Below are 24,744 nucleotides of genomic sequence, written 5' to 3' on the forward strand. Positions count from 1 at the left end.
CAGTCCAAATTCGTAGTTCCAAAATTTCAATGACCTAGAAATAGGTTCAATTCATCTATAGGAATGATTCTGGATGAATTCCATTAAGAGTTTTTCAAAGATAATCGCGTTTTTTTATTCGCGGTGGTTACCAGTCCAAATTCAATGGACAAACATTTCTATCACTTTGAAGTGATTTTCTTTTCATCCATTGGGACTGGGAGGGTAAATTTTCATTTTTGAATGTCAACGGCCATATCACGTAGAACGCACCTGGTCTCGTCAGCTCCCAGAAGTTAAGTTACGTCGAGTCCCGTTAGTACTTGGAAGGGTGACCGCTTGGGAATACGGGATGTCGTTGGCAATAAATAGTTTGTTTTCAATAACAAATTTCTTGAAATTTGTTTTCAATCACGATGGTTACCAGTCCAAATTCGTAGATCCGAAATTTCAATGACCTAGGGATAGGTTCAATTCATCTATAGGAATGATTCTGGATGAATTCCATTGCGAGTTTTTCAAAGTTGATCGCGTTTTTTTATTCGCGATGGTTACCAGTCCAAATTCAATGAACAAACATTTCTATCACTTTGAAGTGATTTTCTTTTCATCCATTGGGACTGGGAGGGTAAATTTTCATTTTTGAATGTCAACGACCATATCACGTAGAACGCACCTGGTCTCGTCAGCTCTTAGAAGTTAAGTTACGTCGAGTCCCGTTAGTACTTGGAAGGGTGACCGCTTGGGAATACGGGATGTCGTTGGCGATAAATAGTTTGTTTTCAATAACAAATTTCTTGAAATTTTTTTTCAATCACGATGGTTACCAGTCCAAATTCGTGAATCAAACATTTCAATGACATAGGGATAGGTTCAATTCATCTATAGGAATGATTCTGGATGAATTCCATTGCGAGTTTTTCAAAGATTATCGCGTTTTTTTATTCGCGGTGGTTACCAGTCCAAATTCAATGAACAAACATTTCTATCACTTTGAAGTGATTTTCTTTTCATCCATTGGGACTGGGAGGGTAAATTTTCATTTTTGAATGTCAACGGCCATATCACGTAGAACGCACCTGGTCTCGTCAGCTCTTAGAAGTTAAGTTACTTCGAGTCCTGTTAGTACTTGGAAGAGTGACCGCTTGGGAATACGGGATGTCGTTGGCGATGAATAGTTTGTTTTCAATAACAAATTTCTTGAAATTGTTTTTTCAATCACGATGGTTACCAGTCCAAATTCGTAGATAAAACTTTTCAATGCCTTTGAGATAGGTTCAATTCATCTATAAGAATGATTCTGGATCAATTCCATTGAGAGTTTTTCAAAGTTTATCGCGTTTTTTAATCGCGATGGTTACCAGTCCAAATTCGTAGTTCCAAAATTTCAATGACCTAGAAATAGGTTCAATTCATCTATAGGAATGATTCTGGATGAATTCCATTAAGAGTTTTTCAAAGATAATCGCGTTTTTTTATTCGCGGTGGTTACCAGTCCAAATTCAATGGACAAACATTTCTATCACTTTGAAGTGATTTTCTTTTCATCCATTGGGACTGGGAGGGTAAATTTTCATTTTTGAATGTCAACGGCCATATCACGTAGAACGCACCTGGTCTCGTCAGCTCCCAGAAGTTAAGTTACGTCGAGTCCCGTTAGTACTTGGAAGGGTGACCGCTTGGGAATACGGGATGTCGTTGGCAATAAATAGTTTGTTTTCAATAACAAATTTCTTGAAATTTGTTTTCAATCACGATGGTTACCAGTCCAAATTCGTAGATCCGAATTTTCAATGACCTAGGGATAGGTTCAATTCATCTATAGGAATGATTCTGGATGAATTCCATTGCGAGTTTTTCAAAGTTGATCGCGTTTTTTTATTCGCGATGGTTACCAGTCCAAATTCAATGAACAAACATTTCTATCACTTTGAAGTGATTTTCTTTTCATCCATTGGGACTGGGAGGGTAAATTTTCATTTTTGAATGTCAACGACCATATCACGTAGAACGCACCTGGTCTCGTCAGCTCTTAGAAGTTAAGTTACGTCGAGTCCCGTTAGTACTTGGAAGGGTGACCGCTTGGGAATACGGGATGTCGTTGGCGATAAATAGTTTGTTTTCAATAACAAATTTCTTGAAATTTTTTTTCAATCACGATGGTTACCAGTCCAAATTCGTGAATCAAACATTTCAATGACATAGGGATAGGTTCAATTCATCTATAGGAATGATTCTGGATGAATTCCATTGCGAGTTTTTCAAAGATTATCGCGTTTTTTTATTCGCGGTGGTTACCAGTCCAAATTCAATGAACAAACATTTCTATCACTTTGAAGTGATTTTCTTTTCATCCATTGGGACTGGGAGGGTAAATTTTCATTTTTGAATGTCAACGGCCATATCACGTAGAACGCACCTGGTCTCGTCAGCTCTTAGAAGTTAAGTTACTTCGAGTCCTGTTAGTACTTGGAAGAGTGACCGCTTGGGAATACGGGATGTCGTTGGCGATGAATAGTTTGTTTTCAATAACAAATTTCTTGAAATTGTTTTTTCAATCACGATGGTTACCAGTCCAAATTCGTAGATAAAACTTTTCAATGCCTTTGAGATAAGTTCAATTCATCTATAAGAATGATTCTGGATCAATTCCATTGAGAGTTTTTCAAAGTTTATCGCGTTTTTTAATCGCGATGGTTACCAGTCCAAATTCGTAGATAAAACTTTTCAATGCCTTTGAGATAAGTTCAATTCATCTATAAGAATGATTCTGGATCAATTCCATTGAGAGTTTTTCAAAGTTTATCGCGTTTTTTAATCGCGATGGTTACCAGTCCAAATTCGTAGTTCCAAAATTTCAATGACCTAGAAATAGGTTCAATTCATCTATAAGAATGATTCTGGATCAATTCCATTGCGAGTTTTTCAAAGATTATCGCTTTTTTTTATTCGCGGTGGTTACCAGTCCAAATTCAATGGACAAACATTTCTATCACTTTGAAGTGATTTTCTTTTCATCCATTGGGACTGGGAGGGTAAATTTTCATTTTTGAATGTCAACGGCCATATCACGTAGAACGCACCTGGTCTCGTCAGCTCCCAGAAGTTAAGTTACGTCGAGTCCCGTTAGTACTTGGAAGGGTGACCGCTTGGGAATACGGGATGTCGTTGGCAATAAATAGTTTGTTTTCAATAACAAATTTCTTGAAATTTTTTTTCAATCACGATGGTTACCAGTCCAAATTCGTAGATCCGAAATTTCAATGACCTAGGGATAGGTTCAATTCATCTATAGGAATGATTCTGGATGAATTCCATTGCGAGTTTTTCAAAGTTGATCGCGTTTTTTTATTCGCGATGGTTACCAGTCCAAATTCAATGAACAAACATTTCTATCACTTTGAAGTGATTTTTATTTTCATCCATTGGGACTGGGAGGGTAAATTTTCATTTTTGAATGTCAACGACCATATCACGTAGAACGCACCTGGTCTCGTCAGCTCTTAGAAGTTAAGTTACGTCGAGTCCCGTTAGTACTTGGAAGGGTGACCGCTTGGGAATACGGGATGTCGTTGGCGATAAATAGTTTGTTTTCAATAACAAATTTCTTGAAATTTGTTTTCAATCACGATGGTTACCAGTCCAAATTCGTGGATCAAACATTTCAATGACATAGGGATAGGTTCAATTCATCTATAGGAATGATTCTGGATGAATTCCATTGCGAGTTTTTCAAAGATAATCGCGTTTTTTTATTCGCGGTGGTTACCAGTCCAAATTCAATTGACAAACATTTCTATCACTTTGAAGTGATTTTCTTTTCATCCATTGGGACTGGGAGGGTAAATTTTCATTTTTGAATGTCAACGGCCATATCACGTAGAACGCACCTGGTCTCGTCAGCTCCCAGAAGTTAAGTTACGTCGAGTCCCGTTAGTACTTGGAAGGGTGACCGCTTGGGAATACGGGATGTCGTTGGCGATAAATAGTTTGTTTTCAATAACAAATTTCTTGAAATTTTTTTTCAATGACGATGGTTACCAGTCCAAATTCGTGAATCAAACATTTCAATGACATAGGGATAGGTTCAATTCATCTATAGGAATGATTCTGGATGAATTCCATTGCGAGTTTTTCAAAGATTATCGCGTTTTTTTATTCGCGGTGGTTACCAGTCCAAATTCAATGAACAAACATTTCTATCACTTTGAAGTGATTTTCTTTTCATCCATTGGGACTGGGAGGGTAAATTTTCATTTTTGAATGTCAACGGCCATATCACGTAGAACGCACCTGGTCTCGTCAGCTCTGAGAAGTTAAGTTACGTCGAGTCCTGTTAGTACTTGGAAGGGTGACCGCTTGGGAATACGGGATGTCGTTGGCGATGAATAGTTTGTTTTCAATAACAAATTTCTTGAAATTGTTTTTTCAATCACGATGGTTACCAGTCCAAATTCGTAGATAAAACTTTTCAATGCCTTTGAGATAGGTTCAATTCATCTATAAGAATGATTCTGGATCAATTCCATTGAGAGTTTTTCAAAGTTTATCGCGTTTTTTAATCGCGATGGTTACCAGTCCAAATTCCTAGTTCCAAAATTTCAATGACCTAGAAATAGGTTCAATTCATCTATAGGAATGATTCTGGATGAATTCCATTAAGAGTTTTTCAAAGATAATCGCGTTTTTTTATTCGCGGTGGTTACCAGTCCAAATTCAATGGACAAACATTTCTATCACTTTGAAGTGATTTTCTTTTCATCCATTGGGACTGGGAGGGTAAATTTTCATTTTTGAATGTCAACGGCCATATCACGTAGAACGCACCTGGTCTCGTCAGCTCCCAGAAGTTAAGTTACGTCGAGTCCCGTTAGTACTTGGAAGGGTGACCGCTTGGGAATACGGGATGTCGTTGGCAATAAATAGTTTGTTTTCAATAACAAATTTCTTGAAATTTGTTTTCAATCACGATGGTTACCAGTCCAAATTCGTAGATCCGAAATTTCAATGACCTAGGGATAGGTTCAATTCATCTATAGGAATGATTCTGGATGAATTCCATTGCGAGTTTTTCAAAGTTGATCGCGTTTTTTTATTCGCGATGGTTACCAGTCCAAATTCAATGAACAAACATTTCTATCACTTTGAAGTGATTTTCTTTTCATCCATTGGGACTGGGAGGGTAAATTTTCATTTTTGAATGTCAACGGCCATATCACGTAGAACGCACCTGGTCTCGTCAGCTCTTAGAAGTTAAGTTACTTCGAGTCCTGTTAGTACTTGGAAGAGTGACCGCTTGGGAATACGGGATGTCGTTGGCGATGAATAGTTTGTTTTCAATAACAAATTTCTTGAAATTGTTTTTTCAATCACGATGGTTACCAGTCCAAATTCGTAGATAAAACTTTTCAATGCCTTTGAGATAAGTTCAATTCATCTATAAGAATGATTCTGGATCAATTCCATTGAGAGTTTTTCAAAGTTTATCGCGTTTTTTAATCGCGATGGTTACCAGTCCAAATTCGTAGATAAAACTTTTCAATGCCTTTGAGATAAGTTCAATTCATCTATAAGAATGATTCTGGATCAATTCCATTGAGAGTTTTTCAAAGTTTATCGCGTTTTTTAATCGCGATGGTTACCAGTCCAAATTCGTAGTTCCAAAATTTCAATGACCTAGAAATAGGTTCAATTCATCTATAAGAATGATTCTGGATCAATTCCATTGCGAGTTTTTCAAAGATTATCGCTTTTTTTTATTCGCGGTGGTTACCAGTCCAAATTCAATGGACAAACATTTCTATCACTTTGAAGTGATTTTCTTTTCATCCATTGGGACTGGGAGGGTAAATTTTCATTTTTGAATGTCAACGGCCATATCACGTAGAACGCACCTGGTCTCGTCAGCTCCCAGAAGTTAAGTTACGTCGAGTCCCGTTAGTACTTGGAAGGGTGACCGCTTGGGAATACGGGATGTCGTTGGCAATAAATAGTTTGTTTTCAATAACAAATTTCTTGAAATTATTTTTCAATCACGATGGTTACCAGTCCAAATTCGTAGATCCGAAATTTCAATGACCTAGGGATAGGTTCAATTCATCTATAGGAATGATTCTGGATGAATTCCATTGCGAGTTTTTCAAAGTTGATCGCGTTTTTTTATTCGCGATGGTTACCAGTCCAAATTCAATGAACAAACATTTCTATCACTTTGAAGTGATTTTCTTTTCATCCATTGGGACTGGGAGGGTAAATTTTCATTTTTGAATGTCAACGACCATATCACGTAGAACGCACCTGGTCTCGTCAGCTCTTAGAAGTTAAGTTACGTCGAGTCCCGTTAGTACTTGGAAGGGTGACCGCTTGGGAATACGGGATGTCGTTGGCGATAAATAGTTTGTTTTCAATAACAAATTTCTTGAAATTTTTTTTCAATCACGATGGTTACCAGTCCAAATTCGTGAATCAAACATTTCAATGACATAGGGATAGGTTCAATTCATCTATAGGAATGATTCTGGATGAATTCCATTGCGAGTTTTTCAAAGAATATCGCGTTTTTTTATTCGCGGTGGTTACCAGTCCAAATTCAATGAACAAACATTTCTATCACTTTGAAGTGATTTTCTTTTCATCCATTGGGACTGGGAGGGTAAATTTTCATTTTTGAATATCAACGGCCATATCACGTAGAACGCACCTGGTCTCGTCAGCTCCCAGAAGCTAAGTTACGTCGAGTCCCGTTAGTACTTGGAAGGGTGACCGCTTGGGAATACGGGATGTCGTTGGCGATAAATAGTTTGTTTTCAATAACAAATTTCTTGAAATTTTTTTTCAATGACGATGGTTACCAGTCCAAATTCGTGAATCAAACATTTCAATGACATAGGGATAGGTTCAATTCATCTATAGGAATGATTCTGGATGAATTCCATTGCGAGTTTTTCAAAGATTATCGCGTTTTTTTATTCGCGGTGGTTACCAGTCCAAATTCAATGAACAAACATTTCTATCACTTTGAAGTGATTTTCTTTTCATCCATTGGGACTGGGAGGGTAAATTTTCATTTTTGAATGTCAACGGCCATATCACGTAGAACGCACCTGGTCTCGTCAGCTCTGAGAAGTTAAGTTACGTCGAGTCCTGTTAGTACTTGGAAGGGTGACCGCTTGGGAATACGGGATGTCGTTGGCGATGAATAGTTTGTTTTCAATAACAAATTTCTTGAAATTGTTTTTTCAATCACGATGGTTACCAGTCCAAATTCGTAGATAAAACTTTTCAATGCCTTTGAGATAGGTTCAATTCATCTATAAGAATGATTCTGGATCAATTCCATTGAGAGTTTTTCAAAGTTTATCGCGTTTTTTAATCGCGATGGTTACCAGTCCAAATTCGTAGTTCCAAAATTTCAATGACCTAGAAATAGGTTCAATTCATCTATAAGAATGATTCTGGATCAATTCCATTGCGAGTTTTTCAAAGATTATCGCGTTTTTTTATTCGCGGTGGTTACCAGTCCAAATTCAATGGACAAACATTTCTATCACTTTGAAGTGATTTTCTTTTCATCCATTGGGACTGGGAGGGTAAATTTTCATTTTTGAATGTCAACGGCCATATCACGTAGAACGCACCTGGTCTCGTCAGCTCCCAGAAGTTAAGTTACGTCGAGTCCCGTTAGTACTTGGAAGGGTGACCGCTTGGGAATACGGGATGTCGTTGGCGATATATAGTTTGTTTTCAATAACAAATTTCTTGAAATTTGTTTTCAATCACGATGGTTACCAGTCCAAATTCGTAGATAAAACATTTAAATGCCTTAGAGATAGGTTAAATTCATCTATAAGAATGATTCTGGATCAATTCCATTGAGAGTTTTTCAAAGTTTATCGCGTTTTTTAATCGCGATGGTTACCAGTCCAAATTCGTAGATCAAAAATATCAATGGCATAGAGATAGGTTCAATTCATCTATTTGAATGATTCTGGATAAATTTCATTGCGAGTTTTTCAAAGTTTATCGCGCTTTTTTATTCGCGATGGTTACGAGTCCAAATTCAATGAACAAACATTTCTATCACTTTGAAGTGATTTTCTATTCATCCATTGGGACTGGGAGGGTAATTTTTCATTTTTGAATGTCAACGGCCATATCACGTAGAACGCACCTGGTCTCGTCAGCTCCCAGAAGTTAAGTTACGTCGAGTCCCGTTAGTACTTGGAAGAGTGACCGCTTGGGAATACGGGATGTCGTTGGCGATGAATAGTTTGTTTTCAATAACAAATTTCTTGAAATTTTTTTTCAATCACGATGGTTACCAGTCCAAATTCGTAGATAAAACATTTAAATGCCTTAGAGATAGGTTAAATTCATCTATAAGAATGATTCTGGATCAATTCCATTGAGAGTTTTTCAAAGTTTATCGCCTTTTTTAATCGCGATGGTTACCAGTCCAAATTCGTAGATCAAAAATATCAATGGCATAGAGATAGGTTCAATTCATCTATTTGAATGATTCTGGATAAATTTCATTGCGAGTTTTTCAAAGTTTATCGCGCTTTTTTATTCGCGATGGTTACGAGTCCAAATTCAATGAACAAACATTTCTATCACTTTGAAGTGATTTTCTATTCATCCATTGGGACTGGGAGGGTAATTTTTCATTTTTGAATGTCAACGGCCATATCACGTAGAACGCACCTGGTCTCGTCAGCTCCCAGAAGTTAAGTTACGTCGAGTCCCGTTAGTACTTGGAAGAGTGACCGCTTGGGAATACGGGATGTCGTTGGCGATGAATAGTTTGTTTTCAATAACAAATTTCTTGAAATTTTTTTTCAATCACGATGGTTACCAGTCCAAATTCGTAGATAAAACATTTAAATGCCTTAGAGATAGGTTAAATTCATCTATAAGAATGATTCTGGATCAATTCCATTGAGAGTTTTTCAAAGTTTATCGCGTTTTTTAATCGCGATGGTTACCAGTCCAAATTCGTAGATCAAAAATATCAATGGCATAGAGATAGGTTCAATTCATCTATTTGAATGATTCTGGATAAATTTCATTGCGAGTTTTTCAAAGTTTGTCGCGCTTTTTTATTCGCGATGGTTACGAGTCCAAATTCAATGAACAAACATTTCTATCACTTTGAAGTGATTTTCTATTCATCCATTAGGACTGGGAGGGTAATTTTTCATTTTTGAATGTCAACGGCCATATCACGTAGAACGCACCTGGTCTCGTCAGCCCTCAGAAGTTAAGTCACGTCGAGTCCCGTTAGTACTTGGAAGGGTGACCGCTTGGGAATACGGGATGTCGTTGGCGATGAATAGTTTGTTTTCAATAACAAATTTCTTGAAATTTTTTTTCAATCACGATGGTTACCAGTCCAAATTCGTAGATCAAAAATATCAATGGCATAGAGATAGGTTCAATTCATCTATTTGAATGATTCTGGATAAATTTCATTGCGAGTTTTTCAAAGTTTATCGCGCTTTTTTATTCGCGATGGTTACGAGTCCAAATTCAATGAACAAACATTTCTATCACTTTGAAGTGATTTTCTATTCATCCATTGGGACTGGGAGGGTAATTTTTCATTTTTGAATGTCAACGGCCATATCACGTAGAACGCACCTGGTCTCGTCAGCTCCCAGAAGTTAAGTCACGTCGAGTCCCGTTAGTACTTGGAAGGGTGACCGCTTGGGAATACGGGATGTCGTTGGCGATGAATAGTTTGTTTTCAATAACAAATTTCTTGAAATTTTTTTTCAATCACGATGGTTACCAGTCCAAATTCGTAGATCAAAAATATCAATGGCATAGAGATAGGTTCAATTCATCTATAGGAATGATTGTGGATAAATTTCATTGCGAGTTTTTCAAAGTTTATCGCGCTTTTTTATTCGCGATGGTTACGAGTCCAAATTCAATGAACAAACATTTCTATCACTTTGAAGTGATTTTCTATTCATCCATTGGGACTGGGAGGGTAATTTTTCATTTTTGAATGTCAACGGCCATATCACGTAGAACGCACCTGGTCTCGTCAGCTCCCAGAAGTTAAGTCACGTCGAGTCCCGTTAGTACTTGGAAGGGTGACCGCTTGGGAATACGGGATGTCGTTGGCGATGAATAGTTTGTTTTCAATAACAAATTTCTTGAAATTTTTTTTCAATCACGATGGTTACCAGTCCAAATTCGTAGATCAAAAATATCAATGGCATAGAGATAGGTTCAATTCATCTATAGGAATGATTCTGGATAAATTTCATTGCGAGATTTTCAAAGTTTATCGCGCTTTTTTATTCGCGATGGTTACGAGTCCAAATTCAATGAACAAACATTTCTATCACTTTGAAGTGATTTTCTATTCATCCATTGGGAAAGGGAGGGTAAATTTTCATTTTTGAATGTCAACGGCCATATCACGTAGAACGCACCTGGTCTCGTCAGCTCCCAGAAGTTAAGTTACGTCGAGTCCCGTTAGTACTTGGAAGGGTGACCGCTTGGGAATACGGGATGTCGTTGGCGATGAATAGTTTGTTTTCAATAACAAATTTCTTGAAATTTTTTTTCAATCACGATGGTTACCAGTCCAAATTCGTAGATAAAACATTTAAATGCCTTAGAGATAGGTTAAATTCATCTATAAGAATGATTCTGGATCAATTCCATTGAGAGTTTTTCAAAGTTTATCGCGTTTTTTAATCGCGATGGTTACCAGTCCAAATTCGTAGATCAAAAATATCAATGGCATAGAGATAGGTTCAATTCATCTATTTGAATGATTCTGGATAAATTTCATTGCGAGTTTTTCAAAGTTTATCGCGCTTTTTTATTCGCGATGGTTACGAGTCCAAATTCAATGAACAAACATTTCTATCACTTTGAAGTGATTTTCTATTCATCCATTGGGACTGGGAGGGTAATTTTTCATTTTTGAATGTCAACGGCCATATCACGTAGAACGCACCTGGTCTCGTCAGCTCCCAGAAGTTAAGTTACGTCGAGTCCCGTTAGTACTTGGAAGAGTGACCGCTTGGGAATACGGGATGTCGTTGGCGATGAATAGTTTGTTTTCAATAACAAATTTCTTGAAATTTTTTTTCAATCACGATGGTTACCAGTCCAAATTCGTAGATAAAACATTTAAATGCCTTAGAGATAGGTTAAATTCATCTATAAGAATGATTCTGGATCAATTCCATTGAGAGTTTTTCAAAGTTTATCGCGTTTTTTAATCGCGATGGTTACCAGTCCAAATTCGTAGATCAAAAATATCAATGGCATAGAGATAGGTTCAATTCATCTATTTGAATGATTCTGGATAAATTTCATTGCGAGTTTTTCAAAGTTTATCGCGCTTTTTTATTCGCGATGGTTACGAGTCCAAATTCAATGAACAAACATTTCTATCACTTTGAAGTGATTTTCTATTCATCCATTGGGACTGGGAGGGTAATTTTTCATTTTTGAATGTCAACGGCCATATCACGTAGAACGCACCTGGTCTCGTCAGCTCCCAGAAGTTAAGTTACGTCGAGTCCCGTTAGTACTTGGAAGAGTGACCGCTTGGGAATACGGGATGTCGTTGGCGATGAATAGTTTGTTTTCAATAACAAATTTCTTGAAATTGTTTTTTCAATCACGATGGTTACCAGTCCAAATTCGTAGATAAAACTTTTCAATGCCTTTGAGATAAGTTCAATTCATCTATAAGAATGATTCTGGATCAATTCCATTGAGAGTTTTTCAAAGTTTATCGCGTTTTTTAATCGCGATGGTTACCAGTCCAAATTCGTAGATAAAACTTTTCAATGCCTTTGAGATAAGTTCAATTCATCTATAAGAATGATTCTGGATCAATTCCATTGAGAGTTTTTCAAAGTTTATCGCGTTTTTTAATCGCGATGGTTACCAGTCCAAATACGTAGTTCCAAAATTTCAATGACCTAGAAATAGGTTCAATTCATCTATAAGAATGATTCTGGATCAATTCCATTGCGAGTTTTTCAAAGATTATCGCTTTTTTTTATTCGCGGTGGTTACCAGTCCAAATTCAATGGACAAACATTTCTATCACTTTGAAGTGATTTTCTTTTCATCCATTGGGACTGGGAGGGTAAATTTTCATTTTTGAATGTCAACGGCCATATCACGTAGAACGCACCTGGTCTCGTCAGCTCCCAGAAGTTAAGTTACGTCGAGTCCCGTTAGTACTTGGAAGGGTGACCGCTTGGGAATACGGGATGTCGTTGGCAATAAATAGTTTGTTTTCAATAACAAATTTCTTGAAATTATTTTTCAATCACGATGGTTACCAGTCCAAATTCGTAGATCCGAAATTTCAATGACCTAGGGATAGGTTCAATTCATCTATAGGAATGATTCTGGATGAATTCCATTGCGAGTTTTTCAAAGTTGATCGCGTTTTTTTATTCGCGATGGTTACCAGTCCAAATTCAATGAACAAACATTTCTATCACTTTGAAGTGATTTTCTTTTCATCCATTGGGACTGGGAGGGTAAATTTTCATTTTTGAATGTCAACGACCATATCACGTAGAACGCACCTGGTCTCGTCAGCTCTTAGAAGTTAAGTTACGTCGAGTCCCGTTAGTACTTGGAAGGGTGACCGCTTGGGAATACGGGATGTCGTTGGCGATAAATAGTTTGTTTTCAATAACAAATTTCTTGAAATTTTTTTTCAATCACGATGGTTACCAGTCCAAATTCGTGAATCAAACATTTCAATGACATAGGGATAGGTTCAATTCATCTATAGGAATGATTCTGGATGAATTCCATTTCGAGTTTTTCAAAGATTATCGCGTTTTTTTATTCGCGGTGGTTACCAGTCCAAATTCAATGAACAAACATTTCTATCACTTTGAAGTGATTTTCTTTTCATCCATTGGGACTGGGAGGGTAAATTTTCATTTTTGAATATCAACGGCCATATCACGTAGAACGCACCTGGTCTCGTCAGCTCCCAGAAGCTAAGTTACGTCGAGTCCCGTTAGTACTTGGAAGGGTGACCGCTTGGGAATACGGGATGTCGTTGGCGATAAATAGTTTGTTTTCAATAACAAATTTCTTGAAATTTTTTTTCAATGACGATGGTTACCAGTCCAAATTCGTGAATCAAACATTTCAATGACATAGGGATAGGTTCAATTCATCTATAGGAATGATTCTGGATGAATTCCATTGCGAGTTTTTCAAAGATTATCGCGTTTTTTTATTCGCGGTGGTTACCAGTCCAAATTCAATGAACAAACATTTCTATCACTTTGAAGTGATTTTCTTTTCATCCATTGGGACTGGGAGGGTAAATTTTCATTTTTGAATGTCAACGGCCATATCACGTAGAACGCACCTGGTCTCGTCAGCTCTGAGAAGTTAAGTTACGTCGAGTCCTGTTAGTACTTGGAAGGGTGACCGCTTGGGAATACGGGATGTCGTTGGCGATGAATAGTTTGTTTTCAATAACAAATTTCTTGAAATTGTTTTTTCAATCACGATGGTTACCAGTCCAAATTCGTAGATAAAACTTTTCAATGCCTTTGAGATAGGTTCAATTCATCTATAAGAATGATTCTGGATCAATTCCATTGAGAGTTTTTCAAAGTTTATCGCGTTTTTTAATCGCGATGGTTACCAGTCCAAATTCGTAGTTCCAAAATTTCAATGACCTAGAAATAGGTTCAATTCATCTATAAGAATGATTCTGGATCAATTCCATTGCGAGTTTTTCAAAGATTATCGCGTTTTTTTATTCGCGGTGGTTACCAGTCCAAATTCAATGGACAAACATTTCTATCACTTTGAAGTGATTTTCTTTTCATCCATTGGGACTGGGAGGGTAAATTTTCATTTTTGAATGTCAACGGCCATATCACGTAGAACGCACCTGGTCTCGTCAGCTCCCAGAAGTTAAGTTACGTCGAGTCCCGTTAGTACTTGGAAGGGTGACCGCTTGGGAATACGGGATGTCGTTGGCAATAAATAGTTTGTTTTCAATAACAAATTTCTTGAAATTATTTTTCAATCACGATGGTTACCAGTCCAAATTCGTAGATCCGAAATTTCAATGACCTAGGGATAGGTTCAATTCATCTATAGGAATGATTCTGGATGAATTCCATTGCGAGTTTTTCAAAGTTGATCGCGTTTTTTTATTCGCGATGGTTACCAGTCCAAATTCAATGAACAAACATTTCTATCACTTTGAAGTGATTTTCTTTTCATCCATTGGGACTGGGAGGGTAAATTTTCATTTTTGAATGTCAACGACCATATCACGTAGAACGCACCTGGTCTCGTCAGCTCTTAGAAGTTAAGTTACGTCGAGTCCCGTTAGTACTTGGAAGGGTGACCGCTTGGGAATACGGGATGTCGTTGGCGATAAATAGTTTGTTTTCAATAACAAATTTCTTGAAATTTTTTTTCAATGACGATGGTTACCAGTCCAAATTCGTGAATCAAACATTTCAATGACATAGGGATAGGTTCAATTCATCTATAGGAATGATTCTGGATGAATTCCATTGCGAGTTTTTCAAAGATTATCGCGTTTTTTTATTCGCGGTGGTTACCAGTCCAAATTCAATGAACAAACATTTCTATCACTTTGAAGTGATTTTCTTTTCATCCATTGGGACTGGGAGGGTAAATTTTCATTTTTGAATGTCAACGGCCATATCACGTAGAACGCACCTGGTCTCGTCAGCTCTGAGAAGTTAAGTTACGTCGAGTCCTGTTAGTACTTGGAAGGGTGACCGCTTGGGAATACGGGATGTCGTTGGCGATGAATAGTTTGTTTTCAATAACAAATTTCTTGAAATTGTTTTTTCAATCACGATGGTTACCAGTCCAAATTCGTAGATAAAACTTTTCAATGCCTTTGAGATAGGTTCAATTCATCTATAAGAATGATTCTGGATCAATTCCATTGAGAGTTTTTCAAAGTTTATCGCGTTTTTTAATCGCGATGGTTACCAGTCCAAATTCGTAGTTCCAAAATTTCAATGACCTAGAAATAGGTTCAATTCATCTATAAGAATGATTCTGGATCAATTCCATTGCGAGTTTTTCAAAGATTATCGCGTTTTTTTATTCGCGGTGGTTACCAGTCCAAATTCAATGGACAAACATTTCTATCACTTTGAAGTGATTTTCTTTTCATCCATTGGGACTGGGACGGTAAATTTTCATTTTTGAATGTCAACGGCCATATCACGTAGAACGCACCTGGTCTCGTCAGCTCCCAGAAGTTAAGTTACGTCGAGTCCCGTTAGTACTTGGAAGGGTGACCGCTTGGGAATACGGGATGTCGTTGGCGATATATAGTTTGTTTTCAATAACAAATTTCTTGAAATTTGTTTTCAATCACGATGGTTACCAGTCCAAATTCGTAGATAAAACATTTAAATGCCTTAGAGATAGGTTAAATTCATCTATAAGAATGATTCTGGATCAATTCCATTGAGAGTTTTTCAAAGTTTATCGCGTTTTTTAATCGCGATGGTTACCAGTCCAAATTCGTAGATCAAAAATATCAATGGCATAGAGATAGGTTCAATTCATCTATTTGAATGATTCTGGATAAATTTCATTGCGAGTTTTTCAAAGTTTATCGCGCTTTTTTATTCGCGATGGTTACGAGTCCAAATTCAATGAACAAACATTTCTATCACTTTGAAGTGATTTTCTATTCATCCATTGGGACTGGGAGGGTAATTTTTCATTTTTGAATGTCAACGGCCATATCACGTAGAACGCACCTGGTCTCGTCAGCTCCCAGAAGTTAAGTTACGTCGAGTCCCGTTAGTACTTGGAAGAGTGACCGCTTGGGAATACGGGATGTCGTTGGCGATGAATAGTTTGTTTTCAATAACAAATTTCTTGAAATTTTTTTTCAATCACGATGGTTACCAGTCCAAATTCGTAGATAAAACATTTAAATGCCTTAGAGATAGGTTAAATTCATCTATAAGAATGATTCTGGATCAATTCCATTGAGAGTTTTTCAAAGTTTATCGCCTTTTTTAATCGCGATGGTTACCAGTCCAAATTCGTAGATCAAAAATATCAATGGCATAGAGATAGGTTCAATTCATCTATTTGAATGATTCTGGATAAATTTCATTGCGAGTTTTTCAAAGTTTATCGCGCTTTTTTATTCGCGATGGTTACGAGTCCAAATTCAATGAACAAACATTTCTATCACTTTGAAGTGATTTTCTATTCATCCATTGGGACTGGGAGGGTAATTTTTCATTTTTGAATGTCAACGGCCATATCACGTAGAACGCACCTGGTCTCGTCAGCTCCCAGAAGTTAAGTTACGTCGAGTCCCGTTAGTACTTGGAAGAGTGACCGCTTGGGAATACGGGATGTCGTTGGCGATGAATAGTTTGTTTTCAATAACAAATTTCTTGAAATTTTTTTTCAATCACGATGGTTACCAGTCCAAATTCGTAGATAAAACATTTAAATGCCTTAGAGATAGGTTAAATTCATCTATAAGAATGATTCTGGATCAATTCCATTGAGAGTTTTTCAAAGTTTATCGCGTTTTTTAATCGCGATGGTTACCAGTCCAAATTCGTAGATCAAAAATATCAATGGCATAGAGATAGGTTCAATTCATCTATTTGAATGATTCTGGATAAATTTCATTGCGAGTTTTTCAAAGTTTATCGCGCTTTTTTATTCGCGATGGTTACGAGTCCAAATTCAATGAACAAACATTTCTATCACTTTGAAGTGATTTTCTATTCATCCATTGGGACTGGGAGGGTAATTTTTCATTTTTGAATGTCAACGGCCATATCACGTAGAACGCACCTGGTCTCGTCAGCTCCCAGAAGTTAAGTTACGTCGAGTCCCGTTAGTACTTGGAAGAGTGACCGCTTGGGAATACGGGATGTCGTTGGCGATGAATAGTTTGTTTTCAATAACAAATTTCTTGAAATTTTTTTTCAATCACGATGGTTACCAGTCCAAATTCGTAGATAAAACATTTAAATGCCTTAGAGATAGGTTAAATTCATCTATAAGAATGATTCTGGATCAATTCCATTGAGAGTTTTTCAAAGTTTATCGCGTTTTTTAATCGCGATGGTTACCAGTCCAAATTCGTAGATCAAAAATATCAATGGCATAGAGATAGGTTCAATTCATCTATTTGAATGATTCTGGATAAATTTCATTGCGAGTTTTTCAAAGTTTGTCGCGCTTTTTTATTCGCGATGGTTACGAGTCCAAATTCAATGAACAAACATTTCTATCACTTTGAAGTGATTTTCTATTCATCCATTAGGACTGGGAGGGTAATTTTTCATTTTTGAATGTCAACGGCCATATCACGTAGAACGCACCTGGTCTCGTCAGCCCTCAGAAGTTAAGTCACGTCGAGTCCCGTTAGTACTTGGAAGGGTGACCGCTTGGGAATACGGGATGTCGTTGGCGATGAATAGTTTGTTTTCAATAACAAATTTCTTGAAATTTTTTTTCAATCACGATGGTTACCAGTCCAAATTCGTAGATCAAAAATATCAATGGCATAGAGATAGGTTCAATTCATCTATTTGAATGATTCTGGATAAATTTCATTGCGAGTTTTTCAAAGTTTATCGCGCTTTTTTATTCGCGATGGTTACGAGTCCAAATTCAATGAACAAACATTTCTATCACTTTGAAGTGATTTTCTATTCATCCATTGGGACTGGGAGGGTAATTTTTCATTTTTGAATGTCAACGGCCATATCACGTAGAACGCACCTGGTCTCGTCAGCTCCCAGAAGTTAAGTTACGTCGAGTCCCGTTAGTACTTGGAAGAGTGACCGCTTGGGAATACGGGATGTCGTTGGCGATGAATAGTTTGTTTTCAATAACAAATTTCTTGAAATTTTTTTTCAATCACGATGGTTACCAGTCCAAATTCGTAGATAAAACATTTAAATGCCTTAGAGATAGGTTAAATTCATCTATAAGAATGATTCTGGATCAATTCCATTGAGAGTTTTTCAAAGTTTATCGCGTTTTTTAATCGCGATGGTTACCAGTCCAAATTCGTAGATCAAAAATATCAATGGCATAGAGATAGGTTCAATTCATCTATTTGAATGATTCTGGATAAATTTCATTGCGAGTTTTTCAAAGTTTATCGCGCTTTTTTATTCGCGATGGTTACGAGTCCAAATTCAATGAACAAACATTTCTATCACTTTGAAGTGATTTTCTATTCATCCATTGGGACTGGGAGGGTAATTTTTCATTTTTGAATGTCAACGGCCATATCACGTAGAACGCACCTGGTCTCGTCAGCTCCCAGAAGTTAAGTTACGTCGAGTCCCGTTAGTACTTGGAAGAGTGACCGCTTGGGAATACGGGATGTCGTTGGCGATGAATAGTTTGTTTTCAATAACAAATTTCTTGAAATTTTTTTTCAATCACTATGGTTACCAGTCCAAATTCGTAGATAAAACATTTAAATGCCTTAGAGATAGGTTAAATTCATCTATAAGAATGATTCTGGATCAATTCCATTGAGAGTTTTTCAAAGTTTATCGCGTTTTTTAATCGCGATGGTTACCAGTCCAAATTCGTAGATCAAAAATATCAATGGCATAGAGATAGGTTCAATTCATCTATTTGAATGATTCTGGATAAATTTCATTGCGAGTTTTTCAAAGTTTATCGCGCTTTTTTATTCGCGATGGTTACGAGTCCAAATTCAATGAACAAACATTTCTATCACTTTGAAGTGATTTTCTATTCATCCATTGGGACTGGGAGGGTAATTTTTCATTTTTGAATGTCAACGGCCATATCACGTAGAACGCACCTGGTCTCGTCAGCTCCCAGAAGTTAAGTTACGTCGAGTCCCGTTAGTACTTGGAAGAGTGACCGCTTGGGAATACGGGATGTCGTTGGCGATGAATAGTTTGTTTTCAATAACAAATTTCTTGAAATTTTTTTTCAATCACGATGGTTACCAGTCCAAATTCGTAGATAAAACATTTAAATGCCTTAGAGATAGGTTAAATTCATCTATAAGAATGATTCTGGATCAATTCCATTGAGAGTTTTTCAAAGTTTATCGCGTTTTTTAATCGCGATGGTTACCAGTCCAAATTCGTAGATCAAAAATATCAATGGCATAGAGATAGGTTCAATTCATCTATTTGAATGATTCTGGATAAATTTCATTGCGAGTTTTTCAAAGTTTATCGCGCTTTTTTATTCGCGATGGTTACGAGTCCAAATTCAATGAACAAACATTTCTATCACTTTGAAGTGATTTTCTATTCATCCATTGGGACTGGGAGGGTAATTTTTCATTTTTGAATGTCAACGGCCATATCACGTAGAACGCACCTGGTCTCGTCAGCTCCCAGAAGTTAAGTTACGTCGAGTCCCGTTAGTACTTGGAAGAGTGACCGCTTGGGAATACGGGATGTCGTTGGCGATGAATAGTTTGTTTTCAATAACAAATTTCTTGAAATTTTTTTTCAATCACGATGGTTACCAGTCCAAATTCGTAGATAAAACATTTAAATGCCTTAGAGATAGGTTAAATTCATCTATAAGAATGATTCTGGATCAATTCCATTGAGAGTTTTTCAAAGTTTATCGCGTTTTTTAATCGCGATGGTTACCAGTCCAAATTCGTAGATCAAAAATATCAATGGCATAGAGATAGGTTCAATTCATCTATTTGAATGATTCTGGATAAATTTCATTGCGAGTTTTTCAAAGTTTATCGCGCTTTTTTATTCGCGATGGTTACGAGTCCAAATTCAATGAACAAACATTTCTATCACTTTGAAGTGATTTTCTATTCATCCATTGGGACTGGGAGGGTAATTTTTCATTTTTGAATGTCAACGGCCATATCACGTAGAACGCACCTGGTCTCGTCAGCTCCCAGAAGTTAAGTTACGTCGAGTCCCGTTAGTACTTGGAAGAGTGACCGCTTGGGAATACGGGATGTCGTTGGCGATGAATAGTTTGTTTTCAATAACAAATTTCTTGAAATTTTTTTTCAATCACGATGGTTACCAGTCCAAATTCGTAGATAAAACATTTAAATGCCTTAGAGATAGGTTAAATTCATCTATAAGAATGATTCTGGATCAATTCCATTGAGAGTTTTTCAAAGTTTATCGCCTTTTTTAATCGCGATGGTTACCAGTCCAAATTCGTAGATCAAAAATATCAATGGCATAGAGATAGGTTCAATTCATCTATTTGAATGATTCTGGATAAATTTCATTGCGAGTTTTTCAAAGTTTATCGCGCTTTTTTATTCGCGATGGTTACGAGTCCAAATTCAATGAACAAACATTTCTATCACTTTGAAGTGATTTTCTATTCATCCATTGGGACTGGGAGGGTAATTTTTCATTTTTGAATGTCAACGGCCATATCACGTAGAACGCACCTGGTCTCGTCAGCTCCCAGAAGTTAAGTTACGTCGAGTCCCGTTAGTACTTGGAAGAGTGACCGCTTGGGAATACGGGATGTCGTTGGCGATGAATAGTTTGTTTTCAATAACAAATTTCTTGAAATTTTTTTTCAATCACGATGGTTACCAGTCCAAATTCGTAGATAAAACATTTAAATGCCTTAGAGATAGGTTAAATTCATCTATAAGAATGATTCTGGATCAATTCCATTGAGAGTTTTTCAAAGTTTATCGCGTTTTTTAATCGCGATGGTTACCAGTCCAAATTCGTAGATCAAAAATATCAATGGCATAGAGATAGGTTCAATTCATCTATTTGAATGATTCTGGATAAATTTCATTGCGAGTTTTTCAAAGTTTATCGCGCTTTTTTATTCGCGATGGTTACGAGTCCAAATTCAATGAACAAACATTTCTATCACTTTGAAGTGATTTTCTATTCATCCATTGGGACTGGGAGGGTAATTTTTCATTTTTGAATGTCAACGGCCATATCACGTAGAACGCACCTGGTCTCGTCAGCTCCCAGAAGTTAAGTTACGTCGAGTCCCGTTAGTACTTGGAAGAGTGACCGCTTGGGAATACGGGATGTCGTTGGCGATGAATAGTTTGTTTTCAATAACAAATTTCTTGAAATTTTTTTTCAATCACGATGGTTACCAGTCCAAATTCGTAGATAAAACATTTAAATGCCTTAGAGATAGGTTAAATTCATCTATAAGAATGATTCTGGATCAATTCCATTGAGAGTTTTTCAAAGTTTATCGCGTTTTTTAATCGCGATGGTTACCAGTCCAAATTCGTAGATCAAAAATATCAATGGCATAGAGATAGGTTCAATTCATCTATTTGAATGATTCTGGATAAATTTCATTGCGAGTTTTTCAAAGTTTGTCGCGCTTTTTTATTCGCGATGGTTACGAGTCCAAATTCAATGAACAAACATTTCTATCACTTTGAAGTGATTTTCTATTCATCCATTAGGACTGGGAGGGTAATTTTTCATTTTTGAATGTCAACGGCCATATCACGTAGAACGCACCTGGTCTCGTCAGCCCTCAGAAGTTAAGTCACGTCGAGTCCCGTTAGTACTTGGAAGGGTGACCGCTTGGGAATACGGGATGTCGTTGGCGATGAATAGTTTGTTTTCAATAACAAATTTCTTGAAATTTTTTTTCAATCACGATGGTTACCAGTCCAAATTCGTAGATCAAAAATATCAATGGCATAGAGATAGGTTCAATTCATCTATTTGAATGATTCTGGATAAATTTCATTGCGAGTTTTTCAAAGTTTATCGCGCTTTTTTATTCGCGATGGTTACGAGTCCAAATTCAATGAACAAACATTTCTATCACTTTGAAGTGATTTTCTATTCATCCATTGGGACTGGGAGGGTAATTTTTCATTTTTGAATGTCAACGGCCATATCACGTAGAACGCACCTGGTCTCGTCAGCTCCCAGAAGTTAAGTTACGTCGAGTCCCGTTAGTACTTGGAAGAGTGACCGCTTGGGAATACGGGATGTCGTTGGCGATGAATAGTTTGTTTTCAATAACAAATTTCTTGAAATTTTTTTTCAATCACGATGGTTACCAGTCCAAATTCGTAGATAAAACATTTAAATGCCTTAGAGATAGGTTAAATTCATCTATAAGAATGATTCTGGATCAATTCCATTGAGAGTTTTTCAAAGTTTATCGCGTTTTTTAATCGCGATGGTTACCAGTCCAAATTCGTAGATCAAAAATATCAATGGCATAGAGATAGGTTCAATTCATCTATTTGAATGATTCTGGATAAATTTCATTGCGAGTTTTTCAAAGTTTATCGCGCTTTTTTATTCGCGATGGTTACGAGTCCAAATTCAATGAACAAACATTTCTATCACTTTGAAGTGATTTTCTATTCATCCATTGGGACTGGGAGGGTAATTTTTCATTTTTGAATGTCAACGGCCATATCACGTAGAACGCACCTGGTCTCGTCAGCTCCCAGAAGTTAAGTTACGTCGAGTCCCGTTAGTACTTGGAAGAGTGACCGCTTGGGAATACGGGATGTCGTTGGCGATGAATAGTTTGTTTTCAATAACAAATTTCTTGAAATTTTTTTTCAATCACGATGGTTACCAGTCCAAATTCGTAGATAAAACATTTAAATGCCTTAGAGATAGGTTAAATTCATCTATAAGAATGATTCTGGATCAATTCCATTGAGAGTTTTTCAAAGTTTATCGCGTTTTTTAATCGCGATGGTTACCAGTCCAAATTCGTAGATCAAAAATATCAATGGCATAGAGATAGGTTCAATTCATCTATTTGAATGATTCTGGATAAATTTCATTGCGAGTTTTTCAAAGTTTATCGCGCTTTTTTATTCGCGATGGTTACGAGTCCAAATTCAATGAACAAACATTTCTATCACTTTGAAGTGATTTTCTATTCATCCATTGGGACTGGGAGGGTAATTTTTCATTTTTGAATGTCAACGGCCATATCACGTAGAACGCACCTGGTCTCGTCAGCTCCCAGAAGTTAAGTTACGTCGAGTCCCGTTAGTACTTGGAAGAGTGACCGCTTGGGAATACGGGATGTCGTTGGCGATGAATAGTTTGTTTTCAATAACAAATTTCTTGAAATTTTTTTTCAATCACGATGGTTACCAGTCCAAATTCGTAGATAAAACATTTAAATGCCTTAGAGATAGGTTAAATTCATCTATAAGAATGATTCTGGATCAATTCCATTGAGAGTTTTTCAAAGTTTATCGCGTTTTTTAATCGCGATGGTTACCAGTCCAAATTCGTAGATCAAAAATATCAATGGCATAGAGATAGGTTCAATTCATCTATTTGAATGATTCTGGATAAATTTCATTGCGAGTTTTTCAAAGTTTATCGCGCTTTTTTATTCGCGATGGTTACGAGTCCAAATTCAATGAACAAACATTTCTATCACTTTGAAGTGATTTTCTATTCATCCATTGGGACTGGGAGGGTAATTTTTCATTTTTGAATGTCAACGGCCATATCACGTAGAACGCACCTGGTCTCGTCAGCTCCCAGAAGTTAAGTTACGTCGAGTCCCGTTAGTACTTGGAAGAGTGACCGCTTGGGAATACGGGATGTCGTTGGCGATGAATAGTTTGTTTTCAATAACAAATTTCTTGAAATTTTTTTTCAATCACGATGGTTACCAGTCCAAATTCGTAGATAAAACATTTAAATGCCTTAGAGATAGGTTAAATTCATCTATAAGAATGATTCTGGATCAATTCCATTGAGAGTTTTTCAAAGTTTATCGCGTTTTTTAATCGCGATGGTTACCAGTCCAAATTCGTAGATCAAAAATATCAATGGCATAGAGATAGGTTCAATTCATCTATTTGAATGATTCTGGATAAATTTCATTGCGAGTTTTTCAAAGTTTATCGCGCTTTTTTATTCGCGATGGTTACGAGTCCAAATTCAATGAACAAACATTTCTATCACTTTGAAGTGATTTTCTATTCATCCATTGGGACTGGGAGGGTAATTTTTCATTTTTGAATGTCAACGGCCATATCACGTAGAACGCACCTGGTCTCGTCAGCTCCCAGAAGTTAAGTTACGTCGAGTCCCGTTAGTACTTGGAAGAGTGACCGCTTGGGAATACGGGATGTCGTTGGCGATGAATAGTTTGTTTTCAATAACAAATTTCTTGAAATTTTTTTTCAATCACGATGGTTACCAGTCCAAATTCGTAGATAAAACATTTAAATGCCTTAGAGATAGGTTAAATTCATCTATAAGAATGATTCTGGATCAATTCCATTGAGAGTTTTTCAAAGTTTATCGCGTTTTTTAATCGCGATGGTTACCAGTCCAAATTCGTAGATCAAAAATATCAATGGCATAGAGATAGGTTCAATTCATCTATTTGAATGATTCTGGATAAATTTCATTGCGAGTTTTTCAAAGTTTATCGCGCTTTTTTATTCGCGATGGTTACGAGTCCAAATTCAATGAACAAACATTTCTATCACTTTGAAGTGATTTTCTATTCATCCATTGGGACTGGGAGGGTAATTTTTCATTTTTGAATGTCAACGGCCATATCACGTAGAACGCACCTGGTCTCGTCAGCTCCCAGAAGTTAAGTTACGTCGAGTCCCGTTAGTACTTGGAAGAGTGACCGCTTGGGAATACGGGATGTCGTTGGCGATGAATAGTTTGTTTTCAATAACAAATTTCTTGAAATTTTTTTTCAATCACGATGGTTACCAGTCCAAATTCGTAGATAAAA

The 24,744-nt window shown here is 36.8% G+C and overlaps 51 pseudogenes; all 51 read left to right on the forward strand.

The window, feature by feature from the left end:
• The first annotated feature begins 224 nt into the window (after positions 1 to 224).
• LOC124330095 lies at positions 225 to 343 on the forward strand (annotated as a pseudogene).
• Positions 344 to 627: 284 nt separating this feature from the next.
• LOC124335002 lies at positions 628 to 746 on the forward strand (annotated as a pseudogene).
• Positions 747 to 1,030: 284 nt separating this feature from the next.
• On the forward strand, positions 1,031 to 1,149 carry LOC124330546 (annotated as a pseudogene).
• A 415-nt stretch (positions 1,150 to 1,564) lies between these two features.
• LOC124330215 lies at positions 1,565 to 1,683 on the forward strand (annotated as a pseudogene).
• A 284-nt stretch (positions 1,684 to 1,967) lies between these two features.
• On the forward strand, positions 1,968 to 2,086 carry LOC124335004 (annotated as a pseudogene).
• Positions 2,087 to 2,370: 284 nt separating this feature from the next.
• LOC124330547 lies at positions 2,371 to 2,489 on the forward strand (annotated as a pseudogene).
• A 545-nt stretch (positions 2,490 to 3,034) lies between these two features.
• On the forward strand, positions 3,035 to 3,153 carry LOC124330333 (annotated as a pseudogene).
• Positions 3,154 to 3,438: 285 nt separating this feature from the next.
• LOC124335006 lies at positions 3,439 to 3,557 on the forward strand (annotated as a pseudogene).
• A 284-nt stretch (positions 3,558 to 3,841) lies between these two features.
• LOC124332088 lies at positions 3,842 to 3,960 on the forward strand (annotated as a pseudogene).
• Positions 3,961 to 4,244: 284 nt separating this feature from the next.
• Positions 4,245 to 4,363, forward strand: LOC124330279 (annotated as a pseudogene).
• Positions 4,364 to 4,778: 415 nt separating this feature from the next.
• LOC124330447 lies at positions 4,779 to 4,897 on the forward strand (annotated as a pseudogene).
• A 284-nt stretch (positions 4,898 to 5,181) lies between these two features.
• LOC124330548 lies at positions 5,182 to 5,300 on the forward strand (annotated as a pseudogene).
• Positions 5,301 to 5,845: 545 nt separating this feature from the next.
• LOC124330561 lies at positions 5,846 to 5,964 on the forward strand (annotated as a pseudogene).
• Positions 5,965 to 6,248: 284 nt separating this feature from the next.
• LOC124335007 lies at positions 6,249 to 6,367 on the forward strand (annotated as a pseudogene).
• A 284-nt stretch (positions 6,368 to 6,651) lies between these two features.
• LOC124334925 lies at positions 6,652 to 6,770 on the forward strand (annotated as a pseudogene).
• A 284-nt stretch (positions 6,771 to 7,054) lies between these two features.
• On the forward strand, positions 7,055 to 7,173 carry LOC124330281 (annotated as a pseudogene).
• A 415-nt stretch (positions 7,174 to 7,588) lies between these two features.
• Positions 7,589 to 7,707, forward strand: LOC124332099 (annotated as a pseudogene).
• Positions 7,708 to 8,121: 414 nt separating this feature from the next.
• LOC124335319 lies at positions 8,122 to 8,240 on the forward strand (annotated as a pseudogene).
• A 414-nt stretch (positions 8,241 to 8,654) lies between these two features.
• On the forward strand, positions 8,655 to 8,773 carry LOC124335320 (annotated as a pseudogene).
• A 414-nt stretch (positions 8,774 to 9,187) lies between these two features.
• Positions 9,188 to 9,306, forward strand: LOC124329760 (annotated as a pseudogene).
• Positions 9,307 to 9,590: 284 nt separating this feature from the next.
• Positions 9,591 to 9,709, forward strand: LOC124334611 (annotated as a pseudogene).
• Positions 9,710 to 9,993: 284 nt separating this feature from the next.
• Positions 9,994 to 10,112, forward strand: LOC124334613 (annotated as a pseudogene).
• Positions 10,113 to 10,396: 284 nt separating this feature from the next.
• On the forward strand, positions 10,397 to 10,515 carry LOC124332110 (annotated as a pseudogene).
• Positions 10,516 to 10,929: 414 nt separating this feature from the next.
• LOC124335322 lies at positions 10,930 to 11,048 on the forward strand (annotated as a pseudogene).
• Positions 11,049 to 11,462: 414 nt separating this feature from the next.
• Positions 11,463 to 11,581, forward strand: LOC124335323 (annotated as a pseudogene).
• Positions 11,582 to 12,126: 545 nt separating this feature from the next.
• LOC124330620 lies at positions 12,127 to 12,245 on the forward strand (annotated as a pseudogene).
• A 284-nt stretch (positions 12,246 to 12,529) lies between these two features.
• On the forward strand, positions 12,530 to 12,648 carry LOC124335008 (annotated as a pseudogene).
• A 284-nt stretch (positions 12,649 to 12,932) lies between these two features.
• On the forward strand, positions 12,933 to 13,051 carry LOC124334926 (annotated as a pseudogene).
• A 284-nt stretch (positions 13,052 to 13,335) lies between these two features.
• LOC124330282 lies at positions 13,336 to 13,454 on the forward strand (annotated as a pseudogene).
• Positions 13,455 to 13,869: 415 nt separating this feature from the next.
• Positions 13,870 to 13,988, forward strand: LOC124330631 (annotated as a pseudogene).
• Positions 13,989 to 14,272: 284 nt separating this feature from the next.
• LOC124335009 lies at positions 14,273 to 14,391 on the forward strand (annotated as a pseudogene).
• A 284-nt stretch (positions 14,392 to 14,675) lies between these two features.
• LOC124330283 lies at positions 14,676 to 14,794 on the forward strand (annotated as a pseudogene).
• A 415-nt stretch (positions 14,795 to 15,209) lies between these two features.
• LOC124332123 lies at positions 15,210 to 15,328 on the forward strand (annotated as a pseudogene).
• Positions 15,329 to 15,742: 414 nt separating this feature from the next.
• LOC124335324 lies at positions 15,743 to 15,861 on the forward strand (annotated as a pseudogene).
• Positions 15,862 to 16,275: 414 nt separating this feature from the next.
• On the forward strand, positions 16,276 to 16,394 carry LOC124335325 (annotated as a pseudogene).
• A 414-nt stretch (positions 16,395 to 16,808) lies between these two features.
• On the forward strand, positions 16,809 to 16,927 carry LOC124335326 (annotated as a pseudogene).
• A 414-nt stretch (positions 16,928 to 17,341) lies between these two features.
• Positions 17,342 to 17,460, forward strand: LOC124329762 (annotated as a pseudogene).
• Positions 17,461 to 17,744: 284 nt separating this feature from the next.
• Positions 17,745 to 17,863, forward strand: LOC124335328 (annotated as a pseudogene).
• A 414-nt stretch (positions 17,864 to 18,277) lies between these two features.
• LOC124335329 lies at positions 18,278 to 18,396 on the forward strand (annotated as a pseudogene).
• Positions 18,397 to 18,810: 414 nt separating this feature from the next.
• Positions 18,811 to 18,929, forward strand: LOC124335330 (annotated as a pseudogene).
• A 414-nt stretch (positions 18,930 to 19,343) lies between these two features.
• Positions 19,344 to 19,462, forward strand: LOC124335331 (annotated as a pseudogene).
• A 414-nt stretch (positions 19,463 to 19,876) lies between these two features.
• LOC124335332 lies at positions 19,877 to 19,995 on the forward strand (annotated as a pseudogene).
• Positions 19,996 to 20,409: 414 nt separating this feature from the next.
• LOC124335334 lies at positions 20,410 to 20,528 on the forward strand (annotated as a pseudogene).
• Positions 20,529 to 20,942: 414 nt separating this feature from the next.
• Positions 20,943 to 21,061, forward strand: LOC124335335 (annotated as a pseudogene).
• A 414-nt stretch (positions 21,062 to 21,475) lies between these two features.
• On the forward strand, positions 21,476 to 21,594 carry LOC124329763 (annotated as a pseudogene).
• A 284-nt stretch (positions 21,595 to 21,878) lies between these two features.
• Positions 21,879 to 21,997, forward strand: LOC124335336 (annotated as a pseudogene).
• A 414-nt stretch (positions 21,998 to 22,411) lies between these two features.
• On the forward strand, positions 22,412 to 22,530 carry LOC124335337 (annotated as a pseudogene).
• A 414-nt stretch (positions 22,531 to 22,944) lies between these two features.
• LOC124335338 lies at positions 22,945 to 23,063 on the forward strand (annotated as a pseudogene).
• Positions 23,064 to 23,477: 414 nt separating this feature from the next.
• On the forward strand, positions 23,478 to 23,596 carry LOC124335339 (annotated as a pseudogene).
• Positions 23,597 to 24,010: 414 nt separating this feature from the next.
• LOC124335340 lies at positions 24,011 to 24,129 on the forward strand (annotated as a pseudogene).
• A 414-nt stretch (positions 24,130 to 24,543) lies between these two features.
• On the forward strand, positions 24,544 to 24,662 carry LOC124335341 (annotated as a pseudogene).
• Positions 24,663 to 24,744: the final 82 nt, after the last annotated feature.

This window comes from Daphnia pulicaria, chromosome 3 (assembly GCF_021234035.1).
Source record: "Daphnia pulicaria isolate SC F1-1A chromosome 3, SC_F0-13Bv2, whole genome shotgun sequence".
NCBI lineage: Eukaryota > Metazoa > Arthropoda > Branchiopoda > Diplostraca > Daphniidae > Daphnia > Daphnia pulicaria.